This window comes from Bufo gargarizans, unplaced genomic scaffold (assembly GCF_014858855.1).
Source record: "Bufo gargarizans isolate SCDJY-AF-19 unplaced genomic scaffold, ASM1485885v1 fragScaff_scaffold_728_pilon, whole genome shotgun sequence".
Taxonomy (NCBI): domain Eukaryota; kingdom Metazoa; phylum Chordata; class Amphibia; order Anura; family Bufonidae; genus Bufo; species Bufo gargarizans.
The window spans coordinates 242433-261156 of NW_025334175.1; the positions used below are offsets into that span (position 1 = coordinate 242433).

The window sequence follows — 18724 nt, forward strand, 5'->3', positions numbered from 1 at the left end:
CCCTGGCATTTTAGGGGCCCAAATGTGTGAGAAGTACTTTGCAATCAAAATGTGTAAAAAATGGCCTGCGAAATCCGAAAGGTGCACTTTGGAATATGCGCCCCTTTGCCCACCTTGGCAGCAAAAAAGTGTCACACATCTGGTATCGCCGTACTCAGGAGAAGTTGGGGAATGTGTTTTGGGGTGTCATTTTACATATACCCATGCTGGATGAGAGAAATATCTTGGCAAAAGATAACTTTTCCCATTTTTTTATACAAAGTTGGCATTTGACCAAGATATTTCTCTCACCCAGCATGGGTATATGTAAAATGACACCCCAAAACACATTCCCCAGCTTCATGGTGAGTTCATGTGAGATTTTATTTTTTGACACAAGTTAGTGGAATATGAGACTTAGTAAGAAAAAACAAAAACAAACAAAAAATTTCCGCTAACTTGGGCCAAAAAAATGTCTGAATGGAGCCTTACAGGGGGGTGATCAATGACAGGGGGATGATCAATGACAGGGGGGTGATCACCCATATAGACTCCCTGATCACCCCCCTGTCATTGATCACCCCCCTGGTAAGGGTCCATTCAAGGGGGATCCGATCCATGGATCCGTAAAAATCATGGAGCCTTACAGGGGGGTGATCAATGACAGGGGGTGATAAGGCTCCATTCAGACGTCCGTATGATTTTTACGGATCCATGGATACATGGATCGGATCCGCAAAACACATGTGGACGTCTGAATGGAGCCTGACAGGGGGGTGATCAATGACAGGGGGGTGATCAGGGAGTTTATATGGGGTGATCAGGGGTTCATAAGGGGTTAATAAGTGACGGGGGGGGGGGATGTAGTGTAGTGTAGTGTTTGGTGCGACTTTACTGACCTACCTGTGTCCTCTGGTGGTCGATCCTAACAAAAGGGACCACCAGAGGACCAGGTAGCAGGTATATTAGACGCTGTTATCAAAACAGCGTCTAATATACCTGTTAGGGGTTAAAAAAATCACATCTCCAGCCTGCCAGCGAACGATCGCCGCTGGCAGGCTGGAGATCCACTCGCTTACCTTCCGTTCCTGTGAGCGCGCGTTCACAGGAAATCCCGGCCCTCGCGAGATGACGCGTATATGCGTCTTTGTGCGCAGGGCTGCCGCCTCCGGACCGCACATCTGCGTTAGGCGGTCCGGAGGCGGTTAAAGGGGTTGTCCAAGTTATATTTATTGATGACCTATCCTCAGGATAGGTCATCAATTTCAGATCGGCTGGGGTCCGACACCAGTCACCCCCGCCGATCAGCTGTTTGAAGAGGAGGCGCAACCCCTTTAAATCATTTTATACACCAAAAAAAGGCATAGAAAATGATAACTGAGATGAGCTGGCCTTCCCGCCCCCTTCCCCACCCACACCACGCCCCCTTTTCTCTCCATCTTGGAAAGCACATTTGCAACCGAATCTGCAACGAAAGTAAGCCAAAAAGTGACATTTCACATAAAAAATTACCTCCTTAATGTCTATTTGTCACACGAAAAACTGTAGAAATCCAATCAACTCACAGATTTCATCCTATATAATAGGGTAATCTGCATGCAGGCACCGCAGGATCTCCTCCCATCTATCCTGTGTGATACTGTCTGCTGAGCTGTGTATCTAATCCTATCCTGTGTGATACTGTCTGCTGAGCTGTGTATCTAATCCCATCCTGTGTGATACTGTCTGCTGAGCTGTGTATCTAATCCTATCCTGTGTGATACTGTCTGCTGAGCTGTGTATCTAATCCTATCCTGTGTGATACTGTCTGCTGAGCTGGGTATCTAATCCTATCCTGTGTGATACTGTCTGCTGAGCTGTGTATCTAAGCCTATCCTGTGTGATACTGCCTGCTGAGCTGTGTATCTAATCCTATCCTGTGTGATACTGTCTGCTGAGCTGTGTATCTAATCCCATCCTGTGTGATACTGTCTGCTGAGCTGTGTATCTAATCCTATCCTGTGTGATACTGTCTGCTGAGCTGTGTATCTAATCCCATCCTGTGTGATACTGTCTGCTGAGCTGTGTATCTAATCCTATCCTGTGTGATACTGACTGCTGAGCTGTGTATCTAATCCTATCCTGTGTGATACTGCCTGCTGAGCCGTGTATCTAATCCTATCCTGTGTGATACTGTCTGCTGAGCTGTGTATCTAATCCTATCCTGTGTGATACTGTCTGCTGAGCTGTGTATCTAATCCCATCCTGTGTGATACTGTCTGCTGAGCTGTGTATCTAATCCTATCCTGTGTGATACTGACTGCTGAGCTGTGTATCTAATCCTATCCTGTGTGATACTGACTGCTGAGCTGTGTATCTAATCCCATCCTGTGTGATACTGTCTGCTGAGCTGTGTATCTAATCCTGTCCTGTGTGATACTGCCTGCTGAGCTGTGTATCTAATCCTATCCTGTGTGATACTGTCTGCTGAGCTGTGTATCTAATCCCATCCTGTGTGATACTGTCTGCTGAGCTGTGTATCTAATCCTATCCTGTGTGATACTGACTGCTGAGCTGTGTATCTAATCCTATCCTGTGTGATACTGACTGCTGAGCTGTGTATCTAATCCTCTCCTGTGTGATACTGTCTGCTGAGCTGTGTATCTAATCCTATCATGTGTGATACTGTCTGCTGAGCTGTGTATCTAATCCTATCCTGTGTGATACTGTCTGCTGAGCTGTGTATCTAATCCCATCCTGTGTGATACTGTCTGCTGAGCTGTGTATCTAATCCTATCCTGTGTGATACTGTCTGCTGAGCTGTGTATCTAATCCGATCCTGTGTGATACTGTCTGCTGAGCGGTGTATCTAATCCTATCCTGTGTGATACTGTCTGCTGAGCTGTGTATCTAATCCTATCCTGTGTTATACTGTCTGCTGAGCTGTGTATCTAATCCTATCCTGTGTGATACTGTCTGCTGAGCTGTGTATCTAATCCTATCCTGTGTGATACTGACTGCTGAGCTGTGTATCTAATCCTATCCTGTGTGATACTGTCTGCTGAGCTGTGTATCTAATCCTATCCTGTGTGATACTGTCTACTGAGCTGTGTATCTAATCCTATCCTGTGTGATACTGACTGCTGAGCTGTGTATCTAATCCTATCCTGTGTGATACTGTCTGCTGAGCTGTGTATCTAATCCTATCCTGTGTGATACTGGCTGCTGAGCTGTGTATCTAATCCCATCCTGTGTGATACTGCCTGCTGAGCTGTGTATCTAATCCTATCCTGTGTGATACAGTCTGCTGAGCTGTGTATCTAATCCTATCCTGTGTGATACTGACTGCTGAGCTGTGTATCTAATCCTGTCCTGTGTGATACTGCCTGCTGAGCTGTGTATCTAATCCTATCCTGTGTGATACTGTCTGCTGAGCTGTGTATCTAATCCTGTCCTGTGTGATACTGTCTGCTGAGCTGTGTATCTAATCCTGTCCTGTGTGATACTGCCTGCTGAGCTGTGTATCTAATCCTATCCTGTGTGATACTGTCTGCTGAGCTGTGTATCTAATCCCATCCTGTGTGATACTGACTGCTGAGCTGTGTATCTAATCCTGTCCTGTGTGATACTGCCTGCTGAGCTGTGTATCTAATCCTATCCTGTGTGATACTGACTGCTGAGCTGTGTATCTAATCCTATCCTGTGTGATACTGCCTGCTGGGCTGTGTATCTCATCCTGTCCTGTGTGATACTGTCTGCTGAGCTGTGTATCTAATCCGATCCTGTGTGATACTGCCTGCTGAGCTGTGTATCTGATCCTATCCTGTGTGATACAGTCTGCTGAGCTGTGTATCTAATCCTATCCTGTGTGATACTGTCTGCTGAGCATCTAATTCTATCCTGTGTGATACTGTCTGCTGAGCTGTGTATCTAATCCCTATCCTGTGTGATACTGTCTGCTGAGCTGTGTATCTAATCCCTATCCTGTGTGATACTGTCTGCTGAGCTGTGTATCTAATCCTCTCCTGTGTGATACAGTCTGCTGAGCTGTGTATCTAATCCTATCCTGTGTGATACTCCCTGCTGAGCTGTGTATCTAATCCTATCCTGTGTGATACTGTCTGCTAAGCTGTGTATCTAATCCTATCCTGTGTGATACTGCCTGCTGGGCTGTGTATCTAATCCTATCCTGTGTGATACAGTCTGCTGCCCCTCTGTGCTGTCAGTATGTGGCCCCTCTTTAGGCACAGTGCATGCTGGGTATATCATGCCCGGCCTTTCTCTCCTGGTGCCCTGGGGCGTGTCCTCCATTGTGTCCTCTCGCTATAAGCCCCTTTATGTTTTCTCACAGAACAGGAAGCGGTTTGCATTGTGCCCCCCCCCCCCCACTCTCGTGTTATACCCGGCCTGTGTTGTAACCAGCCTGAGACATCCTCCGAGCTGATGAAGCAATGACGAGACATCCCCCCCAACCCCCGGCCTTGCTTCATAAATATGGGGACAATCTGAACAAAACTCAACATGCAAACTCAGGCCTGACCCTGTATTCCACAGGAAGCTGAGATATGGGAGCTGTTTGACGGATAAAGCAGCTTTGCAAATATCTCCTCATATCTCAGCTTCCAGTAGCTCGTCATGTATGCCCCTCTCTACGGTAAGCAATCTCAGCCAATAGGCTGGCCAGGGAGGGGTCACATGACAGCCCAAATCCTGCATACACATGCTTGCTTGGCCGGCGGGAACCCATGTGTCCTGAGGAGAGGAGAGAAGGCAGACATCTCTCCGACTTATCTCCCTCTACATTTGTCAGTGAGTCCACAGACCCCCAAATGTGTCAGATGGGGCCTCCTAAGGCTGGTCCTACACCTACGATAGCTGTTGGCTGAACAGTATCAGTCGCGATCCCTCCATTCACTTGCAGGCTTGATCCCTCCATTCACTTGCAGGCTTGATCCCTCCATTCACTTGCAGGCTTGATCCCTCCATTCACTTGCAGGCTTGGCTTGGCTAAAACATGGGAGGAAGCCTCTTCCAGACTCTTCCGGCAGCAGCGTATTTCCTGAGAAGAAATAGATCTGTGATGGTGAAATCCAACATGCCTCAAGTAATAGTACCATATATACAGTGCCCAAGTAATAGTGACAGTACCCAAGTAGTAGCACGATACAGTGCTCAAGTAATAGTGCCATATATACAGTGCCCAAGTAGTAGCAGTACCGAAGTAGTAGTGACAGTACCCAAGTAGTAGCACGATACAGTGCTCAAGTAATAGTGCCATATATACAGTGCCCAAGTAATAGTGACAGTACCCAAGTAGTAGCACCATACAGTGCCCAAGTAATAGTGCCATATATACAGTGCCCAAGTAATAGTGACAGTACCCAAGTAGTATCACCATACAGTGCCTAAGTAATAGTGACAGTACCCAAGTAGTAGCACCATACAGTGTTCAAGTAATGGTGACAGTACCCAAGTAGTAGCACCATACAGTGCTCAAGTAATAGTGACAGTACCCAAGTAGTAGCACCATACAGTGTTCAAGTAATGGTGACAGTACCCAAGTAGTAGCACCATACAGTGCTCAAGTAATGGTGACAGTACCCAAGTAGTAGCACCATACAGTGCTCAAGTAATAGTGACAGTACCCAAGTAGTAGCACCATACAGTGCTCAAGTAATAGTGACAGTACCCAAGTAATAGTGCCATATATACAGTGCTCAAGTAATAGTGCCATATATACAGTGCTCAAGTAATAGTGCCATATATACAGTGCTCAAGTAATAGTGCCATATATACAGTGCTCAAGTAATAGTGCCATATATACAGTGCTCAAGTAATAGTGCCATATATACAGTGCTCAAGTAATAGTGCCATATATACAGTGCTCAAGTAAGAGTGCCATACATACAGTGCTCAAGTAATAGTGCCATATATACAGTGCTCAAGTAATAGTGCCATATATACAGTGCTCAAGTAATAGTGCCATATATACAGTGCTCAAGTAAGAGTGCCATATATACAGTGCTCAAGTAATAGTGCCATATATACAGTGCTCAAGTAATAGTGCCATATATACAGTGCTCAAGTAAGAGTGCCATATATACAGTGCTCAAGTAAGAGTGCCATATATACAGTGCTCAAGTAATAGTGCCATATATACAGTGCTCAAGTAATAGTGCCAGACAGTGCTCAAGTAATAGTGCCATATATACAGTGCCCAAGTAGTAGCAGTACCGAAGTAGTAGTGACAGTACCCAAGTAGTAGCACGATACAGTGCTCAAGTAATAGTGCCATATATACAGTGCCCAAGTAATAGTGACAGTACCCAAGTAGTAGCACCATACAGTGCCCAAGTAATAGTGCCATATATACAGTGCCCAAGTAATAGTGACAGTACCCAAGTAGTATCACCATACAGTGCCTAAGTAATAGTGACAGTACCCAAGTAGTAGCACCATACAGTGTTCAAGTAATGGTGACAGTACCCAAGTAGTAGCACCATACAGTGCTCAAGTAATAGTGACAGTACCCAAGTAGTAGCACCATACAGTGTTCAAGTAATAGTGACAGTACCCAAGTAGTAGCACCATACAGTGTTCAAGTAATGGTGACAGTACCCAAGTAGTAGCACCATACAGTGCTCAAGTAATGGTGACAGTACCCAAGTAGTAGCACCATACAGTGCTCAAGTAATAGTGACAGTACCCAAGTAGTAGCACCATACAGTGCTCAAGTAAGAGTGCCATATATACAGTGCTCAAGTAATAGTGCCATATATACAGTGCTCAAGTAATAGTGCCATATATACAGTGCTCAAGTAATAGTGCCATATATACAGTGCTCAAGTAATAGTGCCATATATACAGTGCTCAAGTAATAGTGCCATATATACAGTGCTCAAGTAATAGTGCCATATATACAGTGCTCAAGTAATAGTGCCATATATACAGTGCTCAAGTAAGAGTGCCATATATACAGTGCTCAAGTAATAGTGCCATATATACAGTGCTCAAGTAATAGTGCCATATATACAGTGCTCAAGTAATAGTGCCATATATACAGTGCTCAAGTAATAGTGCCATATATACAGTGCTCAAGTAATAGTGCCATATATACAGTGCTCAAGTAAGAGTGCCATATATACAGTGCTCAAGTAATAGTGCCATATATACAGTGCTCAAGTAATAGTGCCAGACAGTGCTCAAGTAATAGTGCCAGACAGTGCTCAAGTAGTAGCACCATATACAGTGCTTAAGTAATAGTGCCAGAAAGTGCACAAGTAATAATGCCAGTGCTCAAGTAATAGCACCATATACTGTTCTCAAGTAATAATGCCAGAGAATAGTAAAGTGATAGTGCCATATACAGTGCCAAACAGTGATGAAGTACTCGTGCCATGCAGTGTCCAACAACTAGAGGGCCTTATGATGTCCAAGTAATACTGCCACGCAATGCATGAACCTAGCTCCATTCCATATACAATCCCTTTTCTCTAGCTCCTCCTTGTACGGCAGTACTTATTTTGTCTCTTTCCCAGCAGACATCTGGACCGCGGCTGTCACCCTCTGACAGGACTGTGGCAGAAGTGATCGGGCAGACCTATATCTACAACATGGCTGCCAGGCTCCCACACTGTGGGCAGAGGCGCCCGCCTGGCACTGCTCTCACACACAAGCAGTGTTCTGTGCCTGCCATGGCGGAGACAGAATAAAACTAAAACCACTTGCGGTGGGGCAACTGAGCGCGCTCTGTCGGATATAGCTGTGCGTCCCGCCACGGAGTCTGTGGTGGAGAATGCTTGTTTACTGCGGGCAGAGCCGGGCTGACTCAGCGCTATAATTATTACATCACAGACACTTCTCAGCCTCCAAATCTGCACATTATGTCATTTTTCTATCCGCGGTACTTACCATGATCACATGACCCCCTGGGAACGACTAGAATACACCTGACGCCAACATAAAAGACACATAAAAATGCACAGATTTCCCATTCCTTTCATGGCGTTAGTAGGTATTTCATTAGCCAAGTGGTGGATCGTTTACATATAGGGTGCCAAAACTTTTGCAACCCCCTTGCCAGTCAGGGTCTGTGGAAGGCTGCGCTGTTATGGCTGACTTTGTGAACCCTCGGAGCATGCACACTGTTCTAGAAGGAGCCCAGAAATAACCGCAGCTCTGGGCTCACAGCTTAAATACATACTTCATCAGGATTTTCTTTCCATTCCTTTCTAAATATAAAATGAGGAAAATCTGAGTTTTCATATTCCATACCGGAGGGTAATGCGGGTGCCCTGCTCTCACAAGGGATCGGTGGTCACCATCCTATTACTATATCTTCTATCGTTTTACAAATTCAAACCAGTTACTGACATCTATCATTCTGGAGAAGACCCATCGTCTTCTATGGGAGAGTGTTGTGGGCATGCTCTGTGACCTGGGCAGGGAGGGGGAGGAGGTAAGCTGTTCGGATGATGGAGCCTGTGTTATGTATACGTAACCATAATGAGGACAGGAAGTTTCAGCCGATCGTGAACGTTTCAGTTTAACATAACATTATTTTTTTTTATGACAATGTGATAGTATTAATTACACACGTTCAGAACAGTTTTAAATAAAAAAGTAGTAAAAAAATAAGATTTAATAAAATAGATATTAAAAAGGCTTCAGTGTTAATTATTCTTCCTCATCGTTTGTACCGTTCTGGAGCTTCTTTCTTTGTAAACACAGTTGGTTGAGGTAGAAATATGTTCTCGTTCTGAAGTTCAGGTTCTGGTGGTGATGATTTCCCATGTTCTTTAGGCCTCATGCACACAACCGTTCCGTTTTTTGCGGTGCGCAAAACACGGGTGGGGTCCGGGAGCGTTCCGCAATTTGCGGAACGGCACGGACAGCCTTTAATATAACTGCCTATTCTTGTCCGCAAAGCGCAGACAAGAGAAGGACATGTTATATTTTTTTTGCGGGGCCACCGAACGGAGGATGTGGACAGCACGCGGCCCCATTGAAGTGAATGAGTCCGCATCCGAGCCACCAAAACTACGGCTCGGGTGCGGACCGAAGCAACGGTCGTGGGCATGAGGCCTTAGAGCGAAGTAACTCTTCCACCGGTCTCTTATTCTCAAGACCAAGTAAGACTTGCTTCATTTCAGCCAACTCCTCTCACCGATTTAGAAGCTTCTCCAAATCTGCCGCCATTTGGCTTTTGACACGAAGTAGAGAAGACTTCTCTTTATTTAACTTGCTGACATCTTTCTCGAGCTTAGCAATCTGGTCCTTAAAGTCCGAATTCACACGGCTGTGTTCCGGTTCCGAGAGCGGTCCGTGGTATGCCGGGCTGGATTCGTGTTCAGAGCAGGAGCGCACGGCGTCATTGGTTGAGTTTGTTCTATCCAATTCCAGTGACAATTTTCCGGTTTGCTCCTTCTGGCGCTCCGAATCCTTAATCAGAGAGGAATTTTGTCTCTCGAGCTGAAGAAGTCTTTTGGCCAGGGGCACGCTTTGCTTTAGCCTCCGTTTAGCTGTAGTAGGGACGTCGGCTCCATATCCATAAGAAAACAAAACTCTTTCGGCTTCATCTTCCATTTGCACAGTCTGAATTATGACATCATCCAATTCCTGCTCCAACTTTCCATATGTCTCTAGCCTAACTCGTTCAGAATTCTGAGCCTGTAACTCTGTAGCTCGCTTTTCTGTGGAGGCTTGAAGAGCGTAGAATTCTTTTGTTAAAACCTCTAGCTTTTTCTGATACTTCTCACACTCTAGTTGGCACTTCTGTAGGTTGTCCGTGGTCTCTTCCAATACCATGTGGGCACGTTCAGCCTCAAATGATTTAATCTTGACATTTTTCTCTTTGTCCCCAGTTGCAACTGTCTATACTGTTCTAGTATCTGGTCATATTTCACCAGAGCCCCTCTTTCGGCTGTAACCTCTCAATCTTTCTCAGAAACCGCGTTGTCCTTTGCTTCCCTTAAATTCCTGTTTTCTCGCTCGTACATCTCTTTTTTGACACTCCACGTAACTGTTCAATTTCTTGAGTTGTCTTCAGTCTAATTTGTTCCAATTCATCACGTAGTTTATTTTCATATTCTGTTTTATGGTGGTCTCTAGAAGCGACATATTTCTCACACAGTTCTTCTCTTGCTTTTTTGGCATTTTCCAGCTGGCTTTGAGGTCTCTCCAAGCGGTCCTCTTTATGGGCAGACATTCAGTTCCATGTTCTGTCGGTTCAGAAATTCTTTATCTTTTTGCATCAGGGATACAGTCGCAATGTGCTGACCTCTAGGGCTAATTTCTTTCCTTTGACCGTGTCTTATTTGTGGCATCTAGGATTTCAAAACGTCTCCTAAGTTCTAATAATTGCCGTTCAAACATATCACGTTCACTTTTCACTTTGTCATAATTTTCTATCTTAAAGTCCCTTTGGTGAATGAGCTGTTTGGTGTCAGCCAGCTTCAGCGTCAGCCTCTGACATCTTGTATCTCCTCTCCTCTTCATAACTGTCTAGCAGACCCTTAAGCTGCTTCTCGTATCCGTTCACCTCCTCAGACTGCTTGTCATTCTTCATTTGGAGGTCACTTATTTTAGTTTTCAGTGGTTGCACCTCTACAAAGAAACGGACTGATACATATTCAGGACTAGAGAGCTGTTCCTCAGGAAGGCCACACAGATTGTCATAGGTCTCCTTAGTTAACTCCAGGTCATGTAAGCTACGCCGTATGCTCCCTGAACGCTCTCTCAGCTGATGATTTGTTTCTTCTGATTGCTTGAGCCTGGACAGTATTGTTTCCAATTCTTTCTTCATTCATTCTTGATCTTTTCTTCTATCTTCCTGTTGGATTTTGGTTTGTGTTTCAAGTCTTAAAGCCAGCAACTGTTTCTGATGAACTGTGTCGTTTAATTTCTCTTCAAGCTCCTCAATCTTGGTCAGGTATTCTCCCGTCAGGTTGTCAGTCATCAGGTTTTTTTTGGGGCAGCTCTATCTTCAGAAGCTGAAGATTGTGAAGAAGCTCCTTCAGCTGTCGAGCGATTTTAGGAGAACCGTTGGGCTCCTCGGATGAGGAAATGTCATCCGTTGGCACCGTCATTTCCAGGCTGATGTCCTCAGACTCCAGGGAGCTGGAGATATTTATTTTTCTGCTCATTTTCCGAGACATAATCAGTATCTACATAAGGCAAATGGAAAAAAACGCTCATTAGACTAAAGACGCTGTCCGAGTTCACAATATTCTTTTTTTTTTGCAATTTCAATTATTTTGCATACATGATTAGTCATTAGTCAATATATCTCATAACTCATCAAATCACCAATAAAGTTCATCCCTGATAATAAGGAAAACAGAAAAAAAAAAAATATTTCATTACTACATTATTTCTTTTCCCTCCTTTATTTTTATTTTTTACCCATTATCTAACCCTCCCCACTTTCTTCTTCTTTTCCCTCCCTTTGCGATGCGTCTCAGTTCTCTCTGTAGCAAAACGGAAGGAAGGGGGATGTGGGGGGCATACAGACAGGGGAAAATGAAGCTCTAAGAACAAAAACCATATCCCTAAACTTCCAACATGACCAAACCTTACTCCAAAGATCTTTGGGGTATTTCGTGAAAACCAAACTCATGTGATCAATAATCTATTCTGATTAGGAGTATCTTTTTATGTTTGAAGCACTTCACTTTGGAAAGATCGTTTAATATCCAACACTGTGCTGTCAACGGGATCACAACCCTCAACTTTTGGGTGATAAACTTATAAATTGAACCCCAGTACCAAAACATGTGAAAAATAATCGGCCCCCTGTGAATCAGACCATGGACAATTAGAAGTCTCCCTTAAACCACATTTATTCAACCATACCGGCGTGATATACAGTACAGACCAAAAGTTTGGACACACCTTCTCATTCAAAGAGTTTTCTTTATTTTCATGACTATGAAAATTGTAGATTCACACTGAAGGCATCAAAACTATGAATTAACACATGTGGAATTATATACATAACAAAAAGGTGTGAAACAACTGAAAATATGTCATATTCTAGGTTCTTCAAAGTAGCCACCTTTTGCTTTGATTACTGCTTTGCACACTCTTGGCATTCTCTTGATGAGCTTCAAGAGGTAGTCACCTGAAATGGTCTTCCAACAGTCTTGAAGGAGTTCCCAGAGATGCTTAGCACTTGTTGGCCCTTTTGCCTTCACTCTGCGGTCCAGCTCACCCCAAACCATCTCGATTGGGTTCAGGTCCGGGGACTATGGAGGCCAGGTCATCTGGCGCAGCACCCCATCACTCTACTTCATGGTCAAATAGCCCTTACACAGCCTGGAGGTGTGTTTGGGGTCATTGTCCTGTTGAAAAATAAATGATGGTCCAACTAAACGCAAACCGGATGGAATAGCATGCCGCTGCAAGATGCTGTGGTAGCCATGCTGGCTCAGTATGCCTTCAATTTTGAATAAATCCCCAACAGTGTCACCAGCAAAGCCCCCCCACACCATCACACCTCCTCCTCCATGCTTCACGGGGGGAACCAGGCATGTAGAGTCCATCCGTTCACCTTTTCTGCATCGCACAAAGACACGGTGGTTGGAACCAAAGATCTCAAATTTGGACTCATCAGACCAAAGCACAGATTTCCACTGGTCTAATGTCCATTCCTTGTGTTCTTTAGCCCAAACAAGTCTCTTCTGCTTGTTGCCTGTCCTTAGCAGTGGTTTCCTAGCAGATATTCTACCATGAAGGCCTGATTCACACAGACTCCTCTTAACAGTTGTTCTAGATATGTGTCTGCTCCTAGAACTCTGTGTGGCATTGACCTGGTCTCTAATCTGAGCTGCTGTTCACCTGCGATTTCTGAGGCTGGTGACTCGGATGAACTTATCCTCCGCAGCAGAGGTGACTCTTGGTCTTCCTTTCCTGGGGCGGTCCGCATGTGAGCCAGTTTCTTTGTAGCGCTTGATGGTTTTTGTGACTGCACTTGGGGACACTTTCAAAGTTTTCCCAATTTTTCGGACTGACTGTCCTTCATCTTAAAGTAATGATGGCCACTAGTTTTTCTTTACTTAGCTGCTTTTTTCTTGCCATAATACAAATTCTAACAGTCTATTCAGTAGGACTATCAGCTGTGTATCCACCTGACTTCTCCACAACGCAACTGATGGTCCCAACCCCATTTATAAGGCAAGAAATCCCACTTATTAAACCTGACAGGGCACACCTGTGAAGTGAAAACCATTTCAGGTGACTACCTCTTGAAGCTCATCAAGAGAATGCCAAGAGTGTGCAAAGCAGTAATCAAAGCAAAAGGTGGCTACTTTGAAGAACCTAGAATATGACATATTTTCAGTTGTTTCACACTTTTTTGTTATGTATATAATTCCACATGTGTTAATTCATAGTTTGATGCCTTCAGTGTGAAGCTACAATTTTCATAGTCATGAAAATAAAGAAAACTCTTTGAATGAGAAGGTGTGTCCAAACTTTTGGTCTGTACTGTATATTCTATGTAAAATATTAAACTGTACCAATATGTGATTAAAGTTGTAATATATTTTCCCATTCATCCATTCTAAGGCAATCATTGGGCAATCAGCTCCCCAAGCCCTTTGGCCAGGGGAGCAGGCCTTCTTAAAAAGTGTCTTAATTAGTAATTTATATAATTGGGAGATCCTGACTAGGGATGAGCGAATCGACTTTGGATGAAACATCCGAAGTCGATTCGCATAAAAGTTTGTTTCAATACTGTACGGAGCAAGCGCTCTGTACAGTATTAGAATGTATTGGCTCCCATGAGCCAAAGTTATTACTTAGCGAAGTCTCGCGAGACTTTGCATAATAACTTCAGAAATTGATTTATACTGTAATACACCATTTCCCGAACTCGTGTTCGGTTCCAAGGTACCACTTGGAACCGAACCCGAGTTCTGGAAATGGTTTTACCAGTTTTCATCCCCAAAGTAGGTCATTAATAATTATCTCGATTAATTTAAAGAACTTATTCTCAATCCATACAGGGGAATTTCTTAGGACATAAAGAAGTTGGGGTATGTCACGTACGGGAAGCGCCATGTCACGTGACCCGGGTGCGACTGCCAAGGGTCAATCTATTTCACGCACTCAATCTCTCGCGCCCCTACACACAGGCCTAAGATTGAGCCTCGATCACACCCCACTCATAGAAAACCCCACTCGCCAGCAGGCTTCCAGTAGCACAGGCCACACGTATAGCAAATACACGGTAACGCAAACCACACTCGTACACTTAAAAAATTGAGGTTACTGGGCTCGTTCAGGGCACAAGGCAAAACCATTAAAGATGTGCTTTAATGTACTAAAAAGGTACATTACTTAGTTACAAAAGTTACAAGAAAAAAGAGACATACATAAACGTGCACAAAACAGTATAAAAATAAAAGGATAAAAAGCAGAAAGGTTCTTACTCAACAAATTGTGCGGTCAGAGTCCATTCTGTTTTTTACGGGGACAGGAGGAAAGTGGAACACAACCTAATGTCGATCGGATCCTCAAATTGCGTCAAAGAAATGTTCCCAATAGTTCATTTTTATCCCCATTCGGCAGATAGCGGAGCTGAGAGGAGTCTGGCCGACATGAAATATTAATAACATATGGCTTCCCGTCCACACAAATGGATATTTTGGCCCCGACATGTATTAATAATGTATATATTATCAGGTCGATCGTTCTGATACCACACATGACCGGTGTGGTTGTCCCAGAAGGTGAGATACTAGTTATGAGCGACATTTGGACTCCCTACGATGCCCACATCACACGGGATGCAATGATCACAATTATTAATACGTGAGTTGTACCAGAGATGAGTTATCGCTTATGAGATATTTTCTTCATCCTCTGCCTTTGAAAAGCTTCCGGACCCCCTCTGGGTGAGGTTCCACACTGTCTTAGTGTCCGCATTTCCAGGATTCACCTTCATTCGCACTTGCAAAGGGACAGTTTTTTTACATTCAGGTGATATACTGATTTCCTCCAAGGGCAGTGCGTATTCCACCTGCAGACCCAGACGGATCGGCACTTACAATCATAGAATGGCATGGAATATATCGGATACCATATGTCAGATACCAGCGTGATACACACTAGAACCGTTAGAGGGGTCAGGAGAAGGCTAGTGTCCTTTCCACCGAGGTCACAGATGAAACCCCTATCTTGCAATATGCATGGAAGAAATAAGTGGACAAATCCATATTTGAGCCACGTGCTTCCTCCAGGGATATGCCTCTACGGTATCAAAGTATCAAGATCCCAGCTCAGTAACAGGGAGCAATTAGATAACTATCCATCCTGCCATTACCTCCGCCATGTTTGGTACTCACGTGTGCGGGACATTCGGACGGAGCGGTAATATGAAATTGCTAAAGTGAATATCCAAAAAGATATTCCAATACAAAGATTTGGAGGCAGACTTGGTTTCCAGCAAGTGGTCATGAAAGGTCATAACCATACTCCCTGGCCTCCTCTGACATCACATGTGTGGGGGGGACGGGGGACGATAAGTTGATGAGTTGTAAACCCTGTGAATGCTAGCAGCTGTAGTGTACTTAGGTGTTATGTAATGCAAGGTGTCTCGTCAGCCTGATATGACGAGTGGTGGCAGCGAAGATTGATTAGTTTCAGGAAGGAGTGCTGACAGAGGGAGGTCCAGTGTGACCCTGCAGGCTCTTCTCCTGAATCTAAGTCAGCGGATCCTGACACATAGTATCTTGCCTAACACTAACAACTAAGGGCTCAATATAGAAGTCAAACAATAAAGGGCAAAGTGGGCAGCCTTGACGAGTACCTCTGGTCAAAATGAAGCTCGAAGTCAGGCTCCCATTAAGATTTAGTCTTTACAAAAGCTTAATCATACTTATAAACCTCTTACCAAATCCCATCCTTCCCCGGACCTTCCACAGGAATTCCCACTCCACCCTATCAAAGGCCTTAGTAGCATCCAAGGACAGGATGGAGCGGGACCCCTCCCCCAGTAGACTGCATATTAGCAAACAAGCGGTGGAGATTGTGATGAGTACCCTTGTTCGGAATAATCCTATTCTGATCTTAATGTATGATCGAAGGAATAACTCTAGAGAGCCTTGTTGACCGGATCCTTGCCAGAAGCTTCACACCAGTATTCAATAACAACATTGGTCTATATGACCCCATATCTAAATGATCCTTCCCCCTTTTCAATATTAATGTAATTACAGCCTCTGTCATTGACTCCGGCAAACTACCATCCTCCAATGATTCAGTAAAGACTCTCAGGAGACACGGGTTAATAACCTCACCATACTTACAATAGAACTCATATGGAAAACCATCTAAACCAGGGGAAGAAGTTCCTGAGCAGGCTTTAATTGCAGCCTCCAACTCCTGCAGGGAAAAACCTACCTCGAGGGATTCCCTCTGCTCTTCAGTCGTAACTGGAAGGGTGATGGAGTCCAAATAGGAATCCATCTTCTCATCCAAAATATTACCACATGTTTGATATATTTCCGAAAAGTGCTTCAGGAATACTTCTTTAAAGGGGTTCTCTGGGAATTAATAAAATGAAAATACTTAAATATTACTTTAGTATAAATATATTCCCAAATACCTTTCATTAGCTATAATGGTTCATTTTGTGTGGGAAGCATTCATTAGGGGAAATAAAATAGCTGCCGTCCTAGTAGTACACACAGAACCTGTCCTAATCACACAGCAGGACAAGTTACTTTACAACACTGAGGTAAAGAGCTGCCTCATCCTCCTCTCTGCTCTGCTTGTCAGGGATTATGATCAGATGATAAGATCTTAAGCTGAATCTCTGTAGGAATGGAGTTCATGAGGAGACATGAAGTACAGAGAGGACAGACAGGACTGTGGTGATGGAGGCTGCATACAAGTGCTGCTGCTCATTATCTACACCCCCACTATCCTCTCTGTACTTCATGTCTCCTAATGAACTCTATTCCTCATCTGAAGATCATATTAAACTGTATTCAGGATCATAATTCCTGACAAGCAGAGCAGAGAGGAAGATGGCGCAGCTCTTTAACTTGTCCTCCTGTGTAATTAGGACAGGTTTTGTGTGGACGAGTAGGATGGTGGCCATTTTATTTCTCCTAATGATTGCTCCCTGAACTAAACGAGCCATTATAACTAATGAAAAGTATTTGGTAATATATTTATAATGAAGTAATATTTAAGTATTTTCATTTTCTGAATTCCCGGAGAACCCCTTTAATTTGCTCTTGCTTCTCAATAATTATCCCCTCAGATGAACAGATCTTAACTATCTCTTTTCTTGGGTCCAGATTAACTATCACCCTTGACAAAAAATTTCCTGGTCGACCCAATTCGCTAAAGTATTTCTGCCCCCTAAAGAAGCCTCTGCTGGGCCTTATCCAAAAGAAAATCAGAATAGGCCTGACTTGCATTCTGCATAGCCCTTCTATTCTCTTCTGTCTTATTCCTGGAAAACAGTTTTGCCCACCATATCGCAGCTTTATTTAAAGCCCTCTCTTTCATCCCGTATCCGCTTCTTAAATCTATATATATAAAGAAGGACGTATATATGTGTATGTATGTATGTTCCGCGATCACTCAAAAACGCAACCATCAATTTCAACGAAACTTGGTATACACATCTCTTGCTACCTGGAAAGAAATCCTGTGGAGGTCATATTGCTCTGTAACTCAAAAACTCATTGATCAATTTCTCCTAAACTTGGTACACATGTCACTTACTATCTGGGAAAGAATACTGTGGAGGTAACATGCCGGTACACATGTACAACATGTCTGTCTGTTCTTTATGCGCAGCCAAACGACTGGACCAAACTTCACCAAATTTGGCACACAGGTTTATCAGGTGTCCAGGAAGGTTTTAGACCGGGTCTGAGCTCTCTAGGATGTACCGTTCCTGAGATATTCCCAAAAAATTACCTGCATTAGCCAATACAAGCCTGCAAGTCTTTCTCTTCATATCCCAACTGCCATACACACGGTCACATGTCCCTTATCAGCCAATAGAAGCTCGCAGGCCCTTAGTCTCCAAATACACACAGTTGTGCTCCAGGTTTCCATAACCCAGCCATTTTTCTTCACTGCTCTAGGTCAGTTTTAGGCTAGGGCTACAGGACAACATAGGGCGCAACTACACTGCAATTTTTTACAGACATTCTCCCTCTCTGCCCATTTCCTGCATTCTGCATTTTGCCAGTTTATAATGACCTAAAAGGGTGGCTTCTGGGATATGATGCCGGACTAACTGGTTGCTAGGGATTCAGGCCTGATTCATCAAGATCGGTGTCTACTGCGATGCTCTTCATAGGAACTGCACTGTCGAAGGAACCGTGTCATTTATCATGAGGACTGCTCAGAGCTGCAATAGAAAAAGTTGCAATGGCATTGAAAGGTTCTACAACAAAGCAAGCATAGAGGAAATAATCAATTTCCCCCATAATGCCTGACAGACTGGTTTCTACGAACGAGATGTCTGACAGATTGACTGGTTTCTAGGGACATGATGCTTGACAGACAGACTGGTTTCTAGGGATATGATGCTTGACAGACAGACTGGTTTCTAGGGATATGATGCTTGACAGACAGACTGGTTTCTAGGGATATGATGCTTGACAGACAGACTGGTTTCTAGGGATATGATGCTTGACAGACAGACTGGTTTCTAGGGACATGATGTCTGACAGACTGGTTTCTAGGGACATGATGTCTGACAGATAGACTGGTTTCTAGGAACATGATGCCTGAC

General features: G+C 44.0%; 1 protein-coding gene and 1 pseudogene across 1 annotated transcript in view; one reads left to right on the forward strand and one right to left on the reverse strand.

Annotated features, from left to right (window-relative positions):
• Positions 1 to 18724, forward strand: part of CDC42SE1 (CDC42 small effector 1) — a 58559-nt gene that overhangs the window by 9980 nt on the left and 29855 nt on the right. The window lies entirely within an intron of this gene.
• LOC122922811 lies at positions 8645 to 11114 on the reverse strand (annotated as a pseudogene).